Genomic DNA, 14,641 nt, shown 5'->3' with positions numbered 1-14,641 from the left:
TCTGAATGTTAAGCTTTAAGCCAACTTTTTCACTCTGCACTTGCACTTTCATCAGTGTCCATTATTTGCTTTCATACCTTATTCAAGACTCCACATTGTATTTAATTGCACTGAGGCACTTCGGTTGCATGCAACAAATTCTGTTAAATTCTCTTTACACTTTTATTCTATTGCAAATATGTTCTAATTTCCTTGTTATGTCTTCTTATATACACCCATCACTTAAAAGTGGATGTTTAATTTCCAAATACATGGGATTTTAAAAAATATCTTTGATATTAATTTCCCATTTAAATGCTTTCTTCTCTGTAATCACCCTCTGTGTTTTTTCAGTATTCTAACTTTACTGAAGCTTTCAACAGCTAAATCAAAGATCTCTCTTGGTAAATGTCACGTTACACTTGAAAATATGTAGGTTATTTTCAAATATCTTTTGATATTGATATCTAACATAATTTCACAGTGATAAGAGAATAGACTGTATGATTTCAATACCTTTAGAACCATCAAAATTTTGCACCTGGTCTTATGTCCCTGGATATTCCAGTGTCTCTTAGTTTATAGGCTATGGGAACTTAAATAGAATTTGTATCCTACTGTTGTGTGAAAACTGTATAAATCTTAATTTTGTTGAATTGATTCATAGTGCTTTTCAGGTCTACTATATCCTTCTACTTCTCTGTATATTCATTCTATTAATTTTTGAGAGTTTGATATTGAAACTCCAACTGAAAATCTTAATTTAGCCACTTAAAAAACAATTGTAATATATAGTGAAAGTATATGTACCCTTGTTCTGTATTTTCCAAGTCTCCTGTAAATGTGTTATATTTTCATAATTTAAAAAATAAAAACAAACAAAAAAGAAAGGCTGTTGTACACCTGAAACTAGCACAATATTGTAAATCAGCTATACTTCATTAAAAAATTGCTAAGTTACTTTCAAAAAAGTGTTTCATATAAAAAAATTCTTTAAAAGAAAATACATGTGTTTTTTTTGTTGTCGTTCTTTAATCTCTTCATTTCCCACATCTGGAAAATGACTCATATCATTTGATGCCATTACTGGAGATATCAGTGCTCCCTGGGTTGTGACCTACTAGCATCATTTCTCAGCAGAATTTTCCTAAAGTTTTAGGATATTACCTCTGAAATCCACACCTTCATTAAGGGACATCAGATCTCCGAGGAGAAGGACTTTATTTGAAATCTTAATTCTTTGCTTTGGAGCCAGCCTGTGCTAAATTGTAGGATTCCCTGTAGCAGTCTGCCATTGCTGCCTTTCAACAGCATCTTTTATGACTTCCCTCCGTGGGAATTTACACTTCTCATTCAGATGAGGCACTGAGATAATTGAATTTGATTGAAAATGATTCCAATTGCCGATTAACTAATTTGGGAGCTTCCTTGAAGCCAGACAGCGGGTTGAGGCAACCTCAGCCTCATTTTTAATCTTAGCATCTGCATTTCCTTAGAACAGTGCTTAGGATATATTAGTTGTAGGGGTTCAGTAAACAAAGGGTCCCCAATCTCTGGGATCTAATGCCTGATGATCTAGGTGGAGCTGATGTAATAATAATAGAAATAATGTTATTGTTGTCTAGTGGCTCAGTTTGTCTGACTCTTTTGTGACCTGTCCACCACCCGCCCCTCCCACCATGGACTGTAGCCCGGCAGGCTCCTCTGTCCATGGGATTTCCCAGGTAAGAATACTGGAGTGGGCTGCCATTTTCTTTTTCAGGGTTAACCCAATATTAGACAAAGAGAAAAGCAGGGGAGGTCTGACTTTTAGAAAGATTTGATAAGCAGGAGGAACCAAAACTCCCTTTGTTTGGTTCATTGATTTGTATTATTATAAATATCTGGTGTGAAATTATTAAGACTTTTCCATTTGGTTCTTGGCTTAAAAAAAAAAAAAAAACTAGCAGATAAAGGTAGTATATAATCCCCTCATAGAGGAATGGGGGCACGTGCTAGGGAGACAGGATTAATCTGGGTCAGGTGAAAGCCAAGGGTTTCACATGGCATCTGCAATGAAGTGAACTGAAATCACATTCCATAAGGAATAGCCATATATGTGCATCTGGGTGACAAGTGTTTTGGTGACATGATCTTTACCTTGTGATCCTGATCTAAGGTCTCTCAAGATTGAACCCCCATCCGCATCTCCTTGGGGGTAGTTCAGGATCTGGATTCTGGGGCAGGTGGGACCTGTTTGGGGGCTGAGTGAAATCCGCCTTTCCCAGCTTCAGCCATGGGAGTCCCAGATAGGCCAACACACTTCTTTATTCAGTTATCATGGGGATGAATCATAATTGCACATATGGTCACTGAAATCTGTTTCCCTTTCAGAATGTTTGTGGTCTGTCTTGAGCTGGGTTGGGATCCTGCAAATTGGCACTTGAGCAACTGCCTTTCCCTGCTGAAGTGCCAGAGTATTAAGGACTAGCTCATGATCCTTTCTTGGCCCATCATGTGTACATACTAAGTCACTTCAGTCATGTCCAACTCTTTGAGACCCCATGAACTCTAGCTGCCAAACTCCTCTGTCCATGGGATTCTCCGGGTAAGTATACTGGAGTCGTTGCCTTGCACTCCTCTGGGGCATCTTCCCAACCCAGGGATCAAACCCACATCTGTTTAAGTCTCCTGCATTGGCAGGTGGGTTCTTTACCACTAGCGCCACCTGGGAAGCCCTTCTTGGCTATGACTTATTGCAAACCGTAATTCCAGGATGGAGTTGCAGGTTGTTTGTGTGGCTGCAACATTTTCTTCATTACGAGCCTGTACTGAATGTCAAGAAGGAAACTTTAGTTTGCAATTTTATCAGCAATGTGAAGAATGTTTTCTAAATATCTGAAAACTGGAAGAAAAAAAAAAAAGCAACCCCAACGGAAAATGCACACACATATGTCCCAACTCTAAGAGAGCTTATTTTTGCCAAACACAAGCATCAGGTATGTAGCGATTGAGCAATTTCCTGGCAAGAAATATGGCAAGACCAGTCTGAAAAGATTTGATGAATGGTGACTAGCTCATGAACCACAGTCTGTAGCCAGCTTTTATAGGATGCAAGCTGTAGAGCCTATTCACATACTCTTTGGAACTTCTTTGTTCTATAATGGTCCCATCACTTCATGGGAAATAGATGGGGAAACAGTGGAAACAGTGTCAGACTTTATTTTGGGGGGCTCCAAAATCACTGCAGATGGTGACTGCAGCCATGAAATTAAAAGACACTTACTCCTTGGAAGGAAAGTTATGACCAACCTAGATAGCATATTCAAAAGCAGAAACATTACTTTGCCAACAAAGGTCCGTCTAGCCAAGGCTATGGTTTTTCCAGTGGTCATGTATGGATGTGAGAGTTGGACTGTGAAGAAAGCTGAGCGCCGAAGAATTGATGCTTTTGAACTGTGGTGTTGGAGAAGACTCTTGAGAGTGCCTTGGACTGCAAGGAGATCCAACCAGTCCATTCTGAAGATCAGCCCTGGGATTTCTTTGGCGGGAATGATGCTGAAGCTGAAACTCCAGTACTTTGGCCACCTCATGCAAAGAGTTGACTCATTGGAAAAGACTCTGATGCTGGGAGGGATTAGGGGCAGGAGGAGAAGGGGACGACAGAGGATGAGATGGCTGGATGGCATCACCGACTCGATTGATGTGAGTTTGAGTGAACTCCGGGAGTTGGTGATGGACAGGGAGGCCTGGTGTGCTGCGATTCATGGGGTCGTGAAGAGTCGGACACGACTGAGCGACCGAACTGAACTGAACTGAATGAAACCTGGGGACAAAAAAGCCATAGAGTAACATGAGTCTAAAAAGAAAGTGGAAACATGTGTAGGACATGTTGCTTAAAAAAAGTGAAAATTGGATACATGTTAATAGTGATTCAGACAACATGCTATTTCTCTATGGGTTGGCCTAAAATAAAGTGAGATGGTGAGATGATCGTGTGTCTGGCACACAACAAAATACATGAGAATGACCATAGTGAGAAACTGGATTTGGTAGCCTCAGTTATTAGGGAGTGTCTTCAGTAAGCTATCACTAATATGCAGGGTATCCCTGGCGGCTCAGATGGTAAAGAATCCGACTGCAATGCTGGAGATCAAGGTTCAATCCCTGGGTTGGGAAGATCCCTTGGAGGAGGGCATGGGAACCCACTCCAGTCAGAGAATTCCATGAACAGAAGAGTCTGGTGGACTACAGTCCATGGGGTCAGAAAGAGTTGGACACAACTGAGTGACTAAGCATGCACGCACGCACTAATATGCGGCAGGTAGCCAGGCCTAAGAAATATTTTCTTGTATCAGTGTTTAAAATCGACAAGGTATTTCATAAGCCACCAATAAACAGTTATAAACCCCTGTACTTGTTGGAATCACTGAATCAAAATTGGAAGGGGACTGAGATGAGATGTTGTCTAATCTCAATTCCCTTCAGGGAAGAGTCTTTCTCCCTTTAGAAAGTGGCATTACTTTCATCTTTTACCTTTTGATTAAGTCTTTTCAGGGCAGGAGGCTCATTACTTAAGAAGCTCTTTTTCTTGGATGGTTATCTTGTTATGACTTTTTTAAAAATTTTATTTATTTTAATTGGAAGTTAATTACTTTACAATATTATATTGGTTTTGCCATACATCAACATGAATCTGCCACAGGTGTACATGTGTTCCCCATCCCGAACCCCCCTCCCTCCTCCCTCCCTGTACCATCCCTCTGGGTCATCCCAGTGCACCAGCCCCAAGCATCCAGTATCATGCATCAAATCTGGACTGGCAATTCATTTCATATATGATATTATACATGTTTCAATGCCATTCTCCCAAATCATCCCACTCCCTCCCTCTCCCACAGAGTCCAAAAGACTGTTCTATACATCTGTGTCTCTTTTGCTGTCTCAGTACAGGGTTATCATTGCCATCTTTCTAAATTCCATATATATGCATTAGTATACTGTATTGGTGTTTTTCTTTCTGGCTTACTTCATTCTGTATAATAGGCTCCAGTTTCATCTACCTCATTAAAACTGATTCAAATGTATTCTTTTAATGGCTGAGTAATATTCCATTGTGTATATGTACCACAGCTTTCTTATCCATTCATCTGCTGATGGACATCTAGGTTGCTTCCATGTCCTGGCTATTATAAACAGTGCTGCGATGAACATTGGGGTACACGTGTCTCTTTCAATTCTGGTTTCCTCTGTGTGTATGCCCAGTAGTGGGATTGCTATGACTTTTTGAGCCTTTCTGAATTTCTATCACTTTCCCTTTCAGCCTTTGAGGACCTTCCTAACCCCAGACTGCCTTTAGTTCTTTAAAAGCAGGTCTTTTGCTGACTCTGAGTGTTTTAATTGGTAAATAAAAAACATTAAGTGAAGGAATTTCCCTGGCAATCCAGTGGTTAAGACTTCCCCTTCCAATGCAGAAGGTGTGGGTTTAATCCCTGGTTGGTGGGCTACAATCCCACATGCCTCGAAAGCAAAAAAAAAGAAAACCACACATAAAACAGAAGCAATATTGTAACAAATTCAATAAGACCTTAAAAATAGTCTCTCTCTCAATATATATATATATATATATATATATTTAGCTTTAAAAAAAGTTAAGTGAGATGGCTAAAGGAAGTTCCCACATCAGTGATCATTTCTATGATCTCATGCCCAGCTTATTTACAGCTCTAGGCTAGTCTCTAAGGCAACAATTGTGTCATCAGCAACTAGTGATTGTTTGTTTCTTCTTTTTTGATATTTACACCATTTATTTCATTGTATGATTACGTTGGATAATTCATCAGTACATCTGCAATTCTGCACCCAACAGGTATGTGGATTTTTCCCCCATGTTACTATTACCACCAACTTGGTCTTGTTGTTGTTCAGTCACTAGGTCGTGTCCGACTCTTTGTGACCCCATGGACTGCAGCACACCAGGCTTCCCTGTCCTTCACCATCTCCCAGAGTTTGCTCAAACTCATGTCCATTGAGTTGTGATGCCATCCAACCATCTCATCCTGTCGCCCCCTTCTCCTCTTCCCCTCTATCTTTCCCAGCATTGAGGCTACTGTATCAGCTCCCCGAGGCTTTCACAACAAAGCTCTACGAATGAGGTGTCCTAAACAGCAGACATTTATTTGCTCACTGTTGGGGAAGCTGGAAGTCTGAGATTAGAGTCAGCGGGTTTGGTTCCCTGTGGAGACGATGAGGGAAGAATGCATTCCAGGCCTCTGTCCTTGACTTGGACACTGCTGTGTTTTCATTGTATCTATGCCTTCCCTGGTATGTGTATGTATCCAAATTGCCCTTTCAACGAAAGACACCAGTCCCACTGGATAAGGTTAACCTTAATAACCTGCATTCTAACTCTGAATGTTACTGTGTCTCAAGGTTCTGTGTGTGCATTTTCAGCGATGTCTGACTCTTTTTGACCCATGGACTGTAGCCCGCCAGGCTCCTCTGTCCATGGGATTTCTCAGACAAGAATACTGGAGTGGATTGCCATTTCCTTCTCCAGGGGATCTTCTGGATCAGGGATCAAACCCAGGTCTCCTGCATTTGCAGGTGGAGTCTTTATCACTGAGCCACCTGGGAAGCCCAAGGTACCCTTATACATTGCTAGTGGCAAAGTAAGTTGTTAATCTTTTTTGGAAAGCAACCTGATAACACCTATTAAAATAATGTATAGCCCTTGACCTAGAAATTCACTTCTGGCAAAATTTTCTTTAGACACAAAGGTCACAGTACAAAGAATCCATACTCATAGCTATTTATTATGCCATTGTTAGTTGTGCAAAAATGAGAAAGAAATACAGTGCCCGTGAAGTGAATGAATGAGATACATACCAGCAATAACTCCTTCCAAACAAAAAACTGTATGTATATTTGTGTACAGAAATTGAATTATATTTATGAATAGAAATAATATACATGATTAGGTGAATAAATAAGCTAAAGTATTATTATAGTAAATTCAGTATATATAGGGTTAAGTATCTGTATATGTCTGTATTTAGAATAAAGCGTGTTTGAGCGTGTAAAAGGAAGAAAGCAAATATACACATGATAGAATATACATATATTTATGTATGTAGAGGACAAATGTATGGATGTTTATGTATATAAGTGAAAGCATTAATCGCTCAGTCGTGTCTGACTCTGTGACCCCATGGACATAGCCCGCCAGGCTCCTCTGTCCATGGGACTTCCCAGGCAAGAATACTAGAGTGGGTAGCCATTTCTTTCTCCAGGGGATCTTCCTGATCCCAGGGATGGAACCCAGATCTCCTGCATTGTGGAGATTATTTACCACTGAGCAGATTATTTACCACTGAGCCACCAGGAAAGCCCAATGATGCTGGGAAAGATTGAGTGCAAGCGGAGAGGGGGTGACAGAGGATAAGATGGTTGGATGGCATAATCGACTCAATGGACATGTTTGAGCCCACTCCAGGAGATAGTGAAGGACAGGGAAGCCTAGCATGCTGCAGTCCAAGGGGTTGCAAAGAGTCAGACAGGACTTAGCAACTAAATAACAACAAACACATCTAAGATTATGAAGATGTCAATTTAAACAGGAGTCATAGTAAATGGGTCTTCCCATGTGACTGAGACAATAAAGAATCTGCCTGCCAATTCAGGAGATGTGGGTTCGATTCCTCAGTCAGGAAGATCTCCTGGAGAAGGAAATGGCAGCCCACTGTAGTATTCTTGCCTGGAAAATCCCATGGACAAAGGAGTCTGGTGGGTTACAGTTCATGGGGTTGCAATGAGTTGGACATGACTTAGTGACTAAAGAACAACAACAATGGGAAATGATCAGATTATGGGTATAAATGGGTGTATATGTACACAAGTGTGTGCATGGACTTGAGATTGGAATGGCATATAATGTTGGGGAGGAGCTCAGATTAGGGTTTAATTTTGGTCATGGCTCTAGATGGAATGAAGTTGAAGATGGACATCTGTGTGAGGTTATGGACCTGAATAGGAATGCAATTAAGGGTATAAAATTGGACTCAAATCTAGGTCTGGATGCAATTACAATCATTTTATACACAATTATAGGATGTTATATTTCTATAGGTGCCTAGGATTATGAAAATAGATTTTCTGACTGTATGGGATTATTCATCAGATTTTTAAAAATCTCTACCAGAATAGGATTTTTATTCCACATATGTTTAAAATCATGCTTAAGTATGTAAGTATGTAAATCTAATGTGCATATGAATATATATATGCAAATACACATATTAATGTATCTATGTTTTGCCTTATACAATTATGAAATGCATCTCTATATTTTTAATATTTACTAGCTTGTAAATGTATCTGTGCAGAAATCCTTGTATGGATTTGTGTAAATAAATATACATCTATGGACTTCCCAGGTGGCTCAGTGGTAGAGAATCTGTCTGCCAATGCAGGAGACATGGATTCAATTCCTGGATCATGAAGATACCCTGGAGAAGGAAATAGCTGTCCACTCTAGTATTCTTGCCTGGGAAATCCCGAGGACAGAGGACACTGGCAGGCTATACTCCATGGAGTCTCAGGAGTTGGACACAACTTAGTGACTAAACAACCATCACCACCATATGTGTCTATCTATATAGGGATATGTAGACATTTACACAGAAGTCTGCTCCTGTAATGGATTATGTGGATATATCTGTATCTTCAGAAGGGATTATGCAAAGGGATTATTTGCAAAATGAATTATGCAAAGGGGCATTTTCTTAAAATTATGGAAATATACCCATGATTCTAGAGGATGATCCAAACTTTTTTTCCTCTGATTCCATATCAGATTATACAATGATATCTACTCCAATTTATGTGGCTTGACATATAGAATGCTAATACATGAATAATCTCTATATAGTGTTCTATAAACATATGGGTATCTGCTTAGTATTACAGAATGTTGCCATACCAGTAAATTTATCTCTTTAACCCACATAAATATATCTTCAAAGATCACATATATCAATTAGTATCTATAACTTTATATGTTTAGAATTAACAACCTAGCTTAGTATGGTATCAATGTTATTTAAAGCACTAACTTCTGTTTCTATATGGAAACTTGTAAATGTGTGTCACTATCAGTATAGAATTATGTAAACAGAGCTCCCCGTATATCTGTATGGGATTTTGTATAAAGATACATATTTGGCACTATGTAAGATATATATATATAGTCCCTTGGACTGCAAGGAGATCCAACCAATCCATCCGAAAGGAGATCAGTCCTGGGTGTTCATTGGAAGGAATGATGCTGAAGCTGAAACTCCAATACTTTGGCCACTTCATGTGAAGAGTTGACTCATTGGAAAAGACCCTGATGCTGGGAGGGATTGGGGGCAGGAGGAGAAGGGGATGACAGAAGATGAGATGGCTGGATGGCATCACTGACTTGATGGACATGAGTTTGGGTAAACTCCGGAAGTTGGTGATGGACAGGGAGGCCTGGCATGCTGTGATTCATGGGGTCACAAAGAGTCAGACATGACTGAGTGACTGAACTGAAGATATATATATATATAGATAGATAGATATAGATATAGATATAGATATAGATATAGATATGATGGTGTTGAACAGCAAAGAGATCAAATGAGTCAATTGTAAGGGAAATGAACCCTGAATATTCATTGCAAAGACTGATGCTGAAGCTGAAACTCCAGTATTTTGGTCATCTGATGTGAACAAATGACTCATTGGAAAAGTCCCTGATGCTGGGAAAGATTGAGGGCAAAAGGAGAAGAGGGCGTCAGAGGATGAGATGGCAGGATGGCATCACTGACTCAATGGCCATGAACTTGGGCAGACTTTGGGAAATGGTGAGGACAAGGGAGGCCTGGTGTGCTGCAGTCCATGGGGTGGCAAAGAGTCAGACACAACTGGGCAACTGAGCAACAACAAAGATATATGTATATTTGTGTGTGTGGCTGATCTGGAACTTGTTTAATATTATTCAAGTGTATCTGTGCATCTTGTCAAGCAGGATGATGTAAATTTATTTGTACTAGGTCTGTAATTCTAAATACACTTGAGTATGTATGTGCATAGTATCTGTCATCACTGCTGCTGCTGCTGCTAAGTTGCTTCAGTCGTGTTCAACTCTGTGCGACCCCATAGACGGCAGCCCACCAGGCTTCCCTGTCCCTGGGATTCTCCAGGCAAGAACACTGGAGTGGGTTGCCATTTCCTTCTCCAATGCATGAAAGTAAAAATTGAAAGTGAAGTCGCTCAGTCGTGTCCGACTCTTCGCGACCCCATGGACTGCAGCCTACCCAGCTCCTCCGTCCATGGGATTTTCCAGGCAAGAGTACTGGAGTGGGGTGCCATTGCCTTCTCCATCTGTCATCACTAAGAATGTGCAAATATATCAGTGTCTGTGTGCGATTATACAAGTGTCACATGCCAATTTCTCTATTTCTAACTCTTTGAGGATAAGATATAGATCTATGCGCTAAATGTTATTGAAAAAAAAATCCATAATTTAACCTATCTTCAGTTCAGTTCAGTTCAGTTCAGTCGCTCAGTCGTAACCTATGTGGTAATGTGTAAATGTATCTTCCTAGGAATATGCATAAGTGTTTTAATCTAAATCCATATGTGTTTGTGAGCATTTAGTCACTTCAGTTGAATCTGACTGCCACCCCATGGACTATAGGCAGCCAAGTTCCTCTGTCCATGGGATTTTTCTAGCAAGAATACTGGAGTGGGGTGCCATTACCTCCTCCAAGAGATCTTCCAGACCTAGGGATCAAACCTGCATCTCCTGTGTCTCCTGCATTGCCTGCAGACTTTTTACTGCTGAGCCATCAGGGAAGCTCAGGCAGGCACTCTATATCTCTATCAATCAGTCAGTCAGTTCAGTCACTCAGTCGTGTCTGACTCTTTGCGACCCCATGAATTGCAGCACCCCAGGCCTCCCTGTCCATCACCAACTCCCAGAGTTCACTCAGACTCACGTCCATCGAGTCAGTGATGCCATCCAGCCATCTCATCCTCTGTCGTCCCCTTCCCCTCCTGCCCCCAATCCCTTCCAGCATCAGAGTCTTTTCCAATGAGTCAACTCTTCGCATGAGGTGGCCAAAGTACTGGAGTTTCAGCTTTAGCATCACTCCTTCCAATTCTCTATAAGGCTAGGTAAATGTGTTTTTTGAAGTCTTTTTACATTAATTTTAGATAGTTCCTCAAGATGAGTCCATACATCAACATACTCCAGTGTGAATATGTGTGGGATGCACCTGAATGACATTTTTGTTTCATTTCATTGCTTCTATTAAAAAAAATTCTATAAAAATGGTTCTTTCTTTTTTTATGTCACTCCCTTGTAGAAATTAGGTAAGAGATTTGGCTGCTTGCATCTTTGTATTGTCTTTTAACTTGTTCTCCTCTATTCCTATAAACTGATAGTTAACATAGAAGATTCTAGGCACAGGCTCAGTTTTGTTAAGAATACTTCCAGGTGATGTGGTGAATCTCCTATCACATCCTGTTGTCTTGCTTTAAGTCAAGGCAGTATTGATCAGTGGAGTTAGGATGGTCCTTCCATTATACACTTCCTATCAATCTTCCACCTAATGGCTGTAGTATCTGTTGATGATCACTGCTGAGTTCCATTACTTTATTAAGAGTTACACAATTATAATTTTCTAATTGTCATTCCTTCTGCATTTGTTCCACATATAGATTTTCCCATGTGAAACCACTTAAACCCTGGAATAACCCCAACTCCCTCATTAGATCTTTTTTTAATGCTGCTGAATTCAATTTGCTGTTATTTTTTTTAGAATTTTTGCATCTATATTTATGTATGAATATGGCCTATAATACAATTGCCCTTCAGTATCTGTGGGGATACTGGTTCCAGGACCCCCATTGATACTAAAATCTGCAGATGTTCAAGCTGCGTACATAAAATAATACAGTACAGTCTAGCCCCCTCTATGCAGAGATGTAGGGCTTCCCAGGTGGCACAGGGGCTAAGAACCTGCCTGCCAATTCAGGAGACACGGATTCAATCCCTGGGTCGGGAAGATCCCCTGGAGAAGGAAATGGCAACTCATTCCAGTGGATTTCTTGCCTGGGAAATCCCATGAACAGAGGAGCCTGGTGGGCTACAGTCCACAGGGTGGCAAAGAGTCAGACATGACTGAGCAACTAAAACCAACAATCCAGAGATGCAGAACCTGCAAGCAGGAAGGCAGACTGTATTTCTTTCCAATATTAGTCTTTTAGAAAATATTACAGTTCGATATTACACCAGCCTCATAGAATGAATTGGGAATATTTCCTCTTTGTCAGTTCTCTAGAATAGTTTGTATAAAGTCTAATGAACTTTCCTTGAAAAGTTCATATTTGCTTGGAAAACATTTTCTGTGGTGAGATAACTACCATTTCTGCCTGTGTAGTATATTAGGAATTACCAGTCTTTCTATTTTTTCCTGGTTTCAGTTTTTGTAAGCTATTTTTTAAAGAATTTTTTTTACACATTTTATCCAAATTTCAAATCTGTTGACGTAAACTTCATTTTGTCTTGTCTTTTGAATTACCTTTTTTATTTCTAATATTGTTTCTTGGTATCTTCCCTCTGTTTTCTTGGTCATTATTGCCAGAGATTATGTGAATTTTATTAGATTTCTCAGTGAAGCAATTTTTGGCTTTGATGATCCTTTTTACTTAATTGACTATCCATTTATTCAGTTGTTTTGCTCTAATTTCATAAGCTCATATTTTGTTACTTTTTATTCTCCCTTCTTTTCAAAACATGGTATTTTAGCTTGTAAATTTGCCTCAAACATAGCAATTACCCTATTCCTCCTGCTTGATACACAGTATTTTAATTGTCATTCAGTTCTAGGCTTTTTTTTTTTAATCCATTTTTATTTCTTCCATGACTCAAAAATGCTTCAAAAGTGTGTTTTAAATTTCTAAACATATGAGAATTTCTTTCTTTCTTTAGTATTGATTTCTAAAATGTATTGTATTAAATGGCATTACCTGGCTCTTAAAAGCACATTGGTGCCTGTGGACACCTGTTGGGAAAAGGACTTCTAAAACAAGAAGGGTGTCTGGAAGGCTGTGGTTCAAGGCCGTTGTTGCTGGTTCTCAGCAGGGTCTCTGGACCAAGACAGCACCCAGCATTTTTTGTTTTTTAATTGAAGATGTTCATGCTCAAGGTGAAACTGAATCCTGTCTAGACAAGAGACATACTTATGTGTACAAAGCAAAGAACAACACAGTAACTCCCAGTGGAAAACTGAACAAACTCAGAGCAATCTGGGAAAAAGTATTATTAACTCACAATCATGGAAAGTGTCATGGCTCATGCCCAATTCCAAAGCAGTTTTCTTGCTAAGGCCGTTGGACACAGAATCTTTGTGCTGCTGTACCTCTCAAAGACTTAAACTTACTGAAAAGTAAATAAACAAAAGTGTGGATTTGAAAAAAAAGGGGGGGATTATTTGTATGATACCAGTCCTTTGTATTTTGCTGAAACATGCTTTATACCTAATGTGTGATCAATTTTTGTAAACATTCTCATTGCTTGACAAAACATTTATTTTATATTTTAAAATAATTTTATTTCTCTTTTGATTTTGTAAGCAATCGAAAAATGTGTTTTTAAAAGATTTTTTAAAAATATTATCTGTTTTTAAATTCTTTATTGAATTTATTGCAATATTGTTTGATGTTTTGGGTTTTTGGCCATGAGGTATATGGGTTCTTAGCTCCCTAGCCAGGGATCAAACCTTCAAACCCCTGCATTGGAAAGTGAAGCCTTAACCACTGGACCGCAAGGGAAGTCCCAAAGGAAGTATGCTTAAATAGCTCACTAATATGGAGGGTTTGTCAAATTCTTCCAGCCATTTTATGAATCTTTGCTTTCTATTTCTGAAGCTACATTATAAGGTACATACTGTTAAGGACTGCTGTGTCCTCTAGTGAATTAAAAATTTTATCACCATGTATGTAAACTCTCTCCCCCAGTAATGCTTTTTGTTTTAAAGTCTATTTTGTCTGAATAATGTCTGCATTAACATGCAATTACTGCAAGTTTCCTTTGGTTTATTGTCTGATCTACAATTTTTTGTCCTTTGACTTTCAGATTTTCTGTATCTTTTAGGTGTGCTGACCGCAAACAGGTTTTAGTTGGATTTTATTTAATTTGATATGATATGACAGTGTTTGTCTTTTAAATGGTGATATTGTTTCATCATATTTTTCACATAATGATATTTTGCATTATTGTTATACTGGTACATTTTCTACCATGTTGTTCCTTTTATTTCTCTTATTTTTATTTTATGATTTTTTCTTTTTTTCCTGATCTTTAAAAAATTTGATTGAAACTTTATTTTTTATTCTTCTCACTAGATGGTACATATATCACTTCTATTTTTAATGGTTATCCTTAAGAATATACTGTGAACAATGAAGTATAAAATTTATACATAAACTCGTAATTTGAGAATATTTAAACACTTCAATTGTTATCATTCCAGTATCAGTCAACCTAGGCTAAGTTATTTTGTGATTAAAAAAAAAATCAACCTCAAAATATTTATTTTATAGTCTTCAGGGTTTATTTCTTTCTCAAATTACATGTCTGTCATGATTT

This window comes from Bos taurus, chromosome 21 (genome assembly GCF_002263795.3).
Source record: "Bos taurus isolate L1 Dominette 01449 registration number 42190680 breed Hereford chromosome 21, ARS-UCD2.0, whole genome shotgun sequence".
NCBI classification, from domain to species: domain Eukaryota; kingdom Metazoa; phylum Chordata; class Mammalia; order Artiodactyla; family Bovidae; genus Bos; species Bos taurus.
This window is presented reverse-complemented; position numbering follows the sequence as displayed.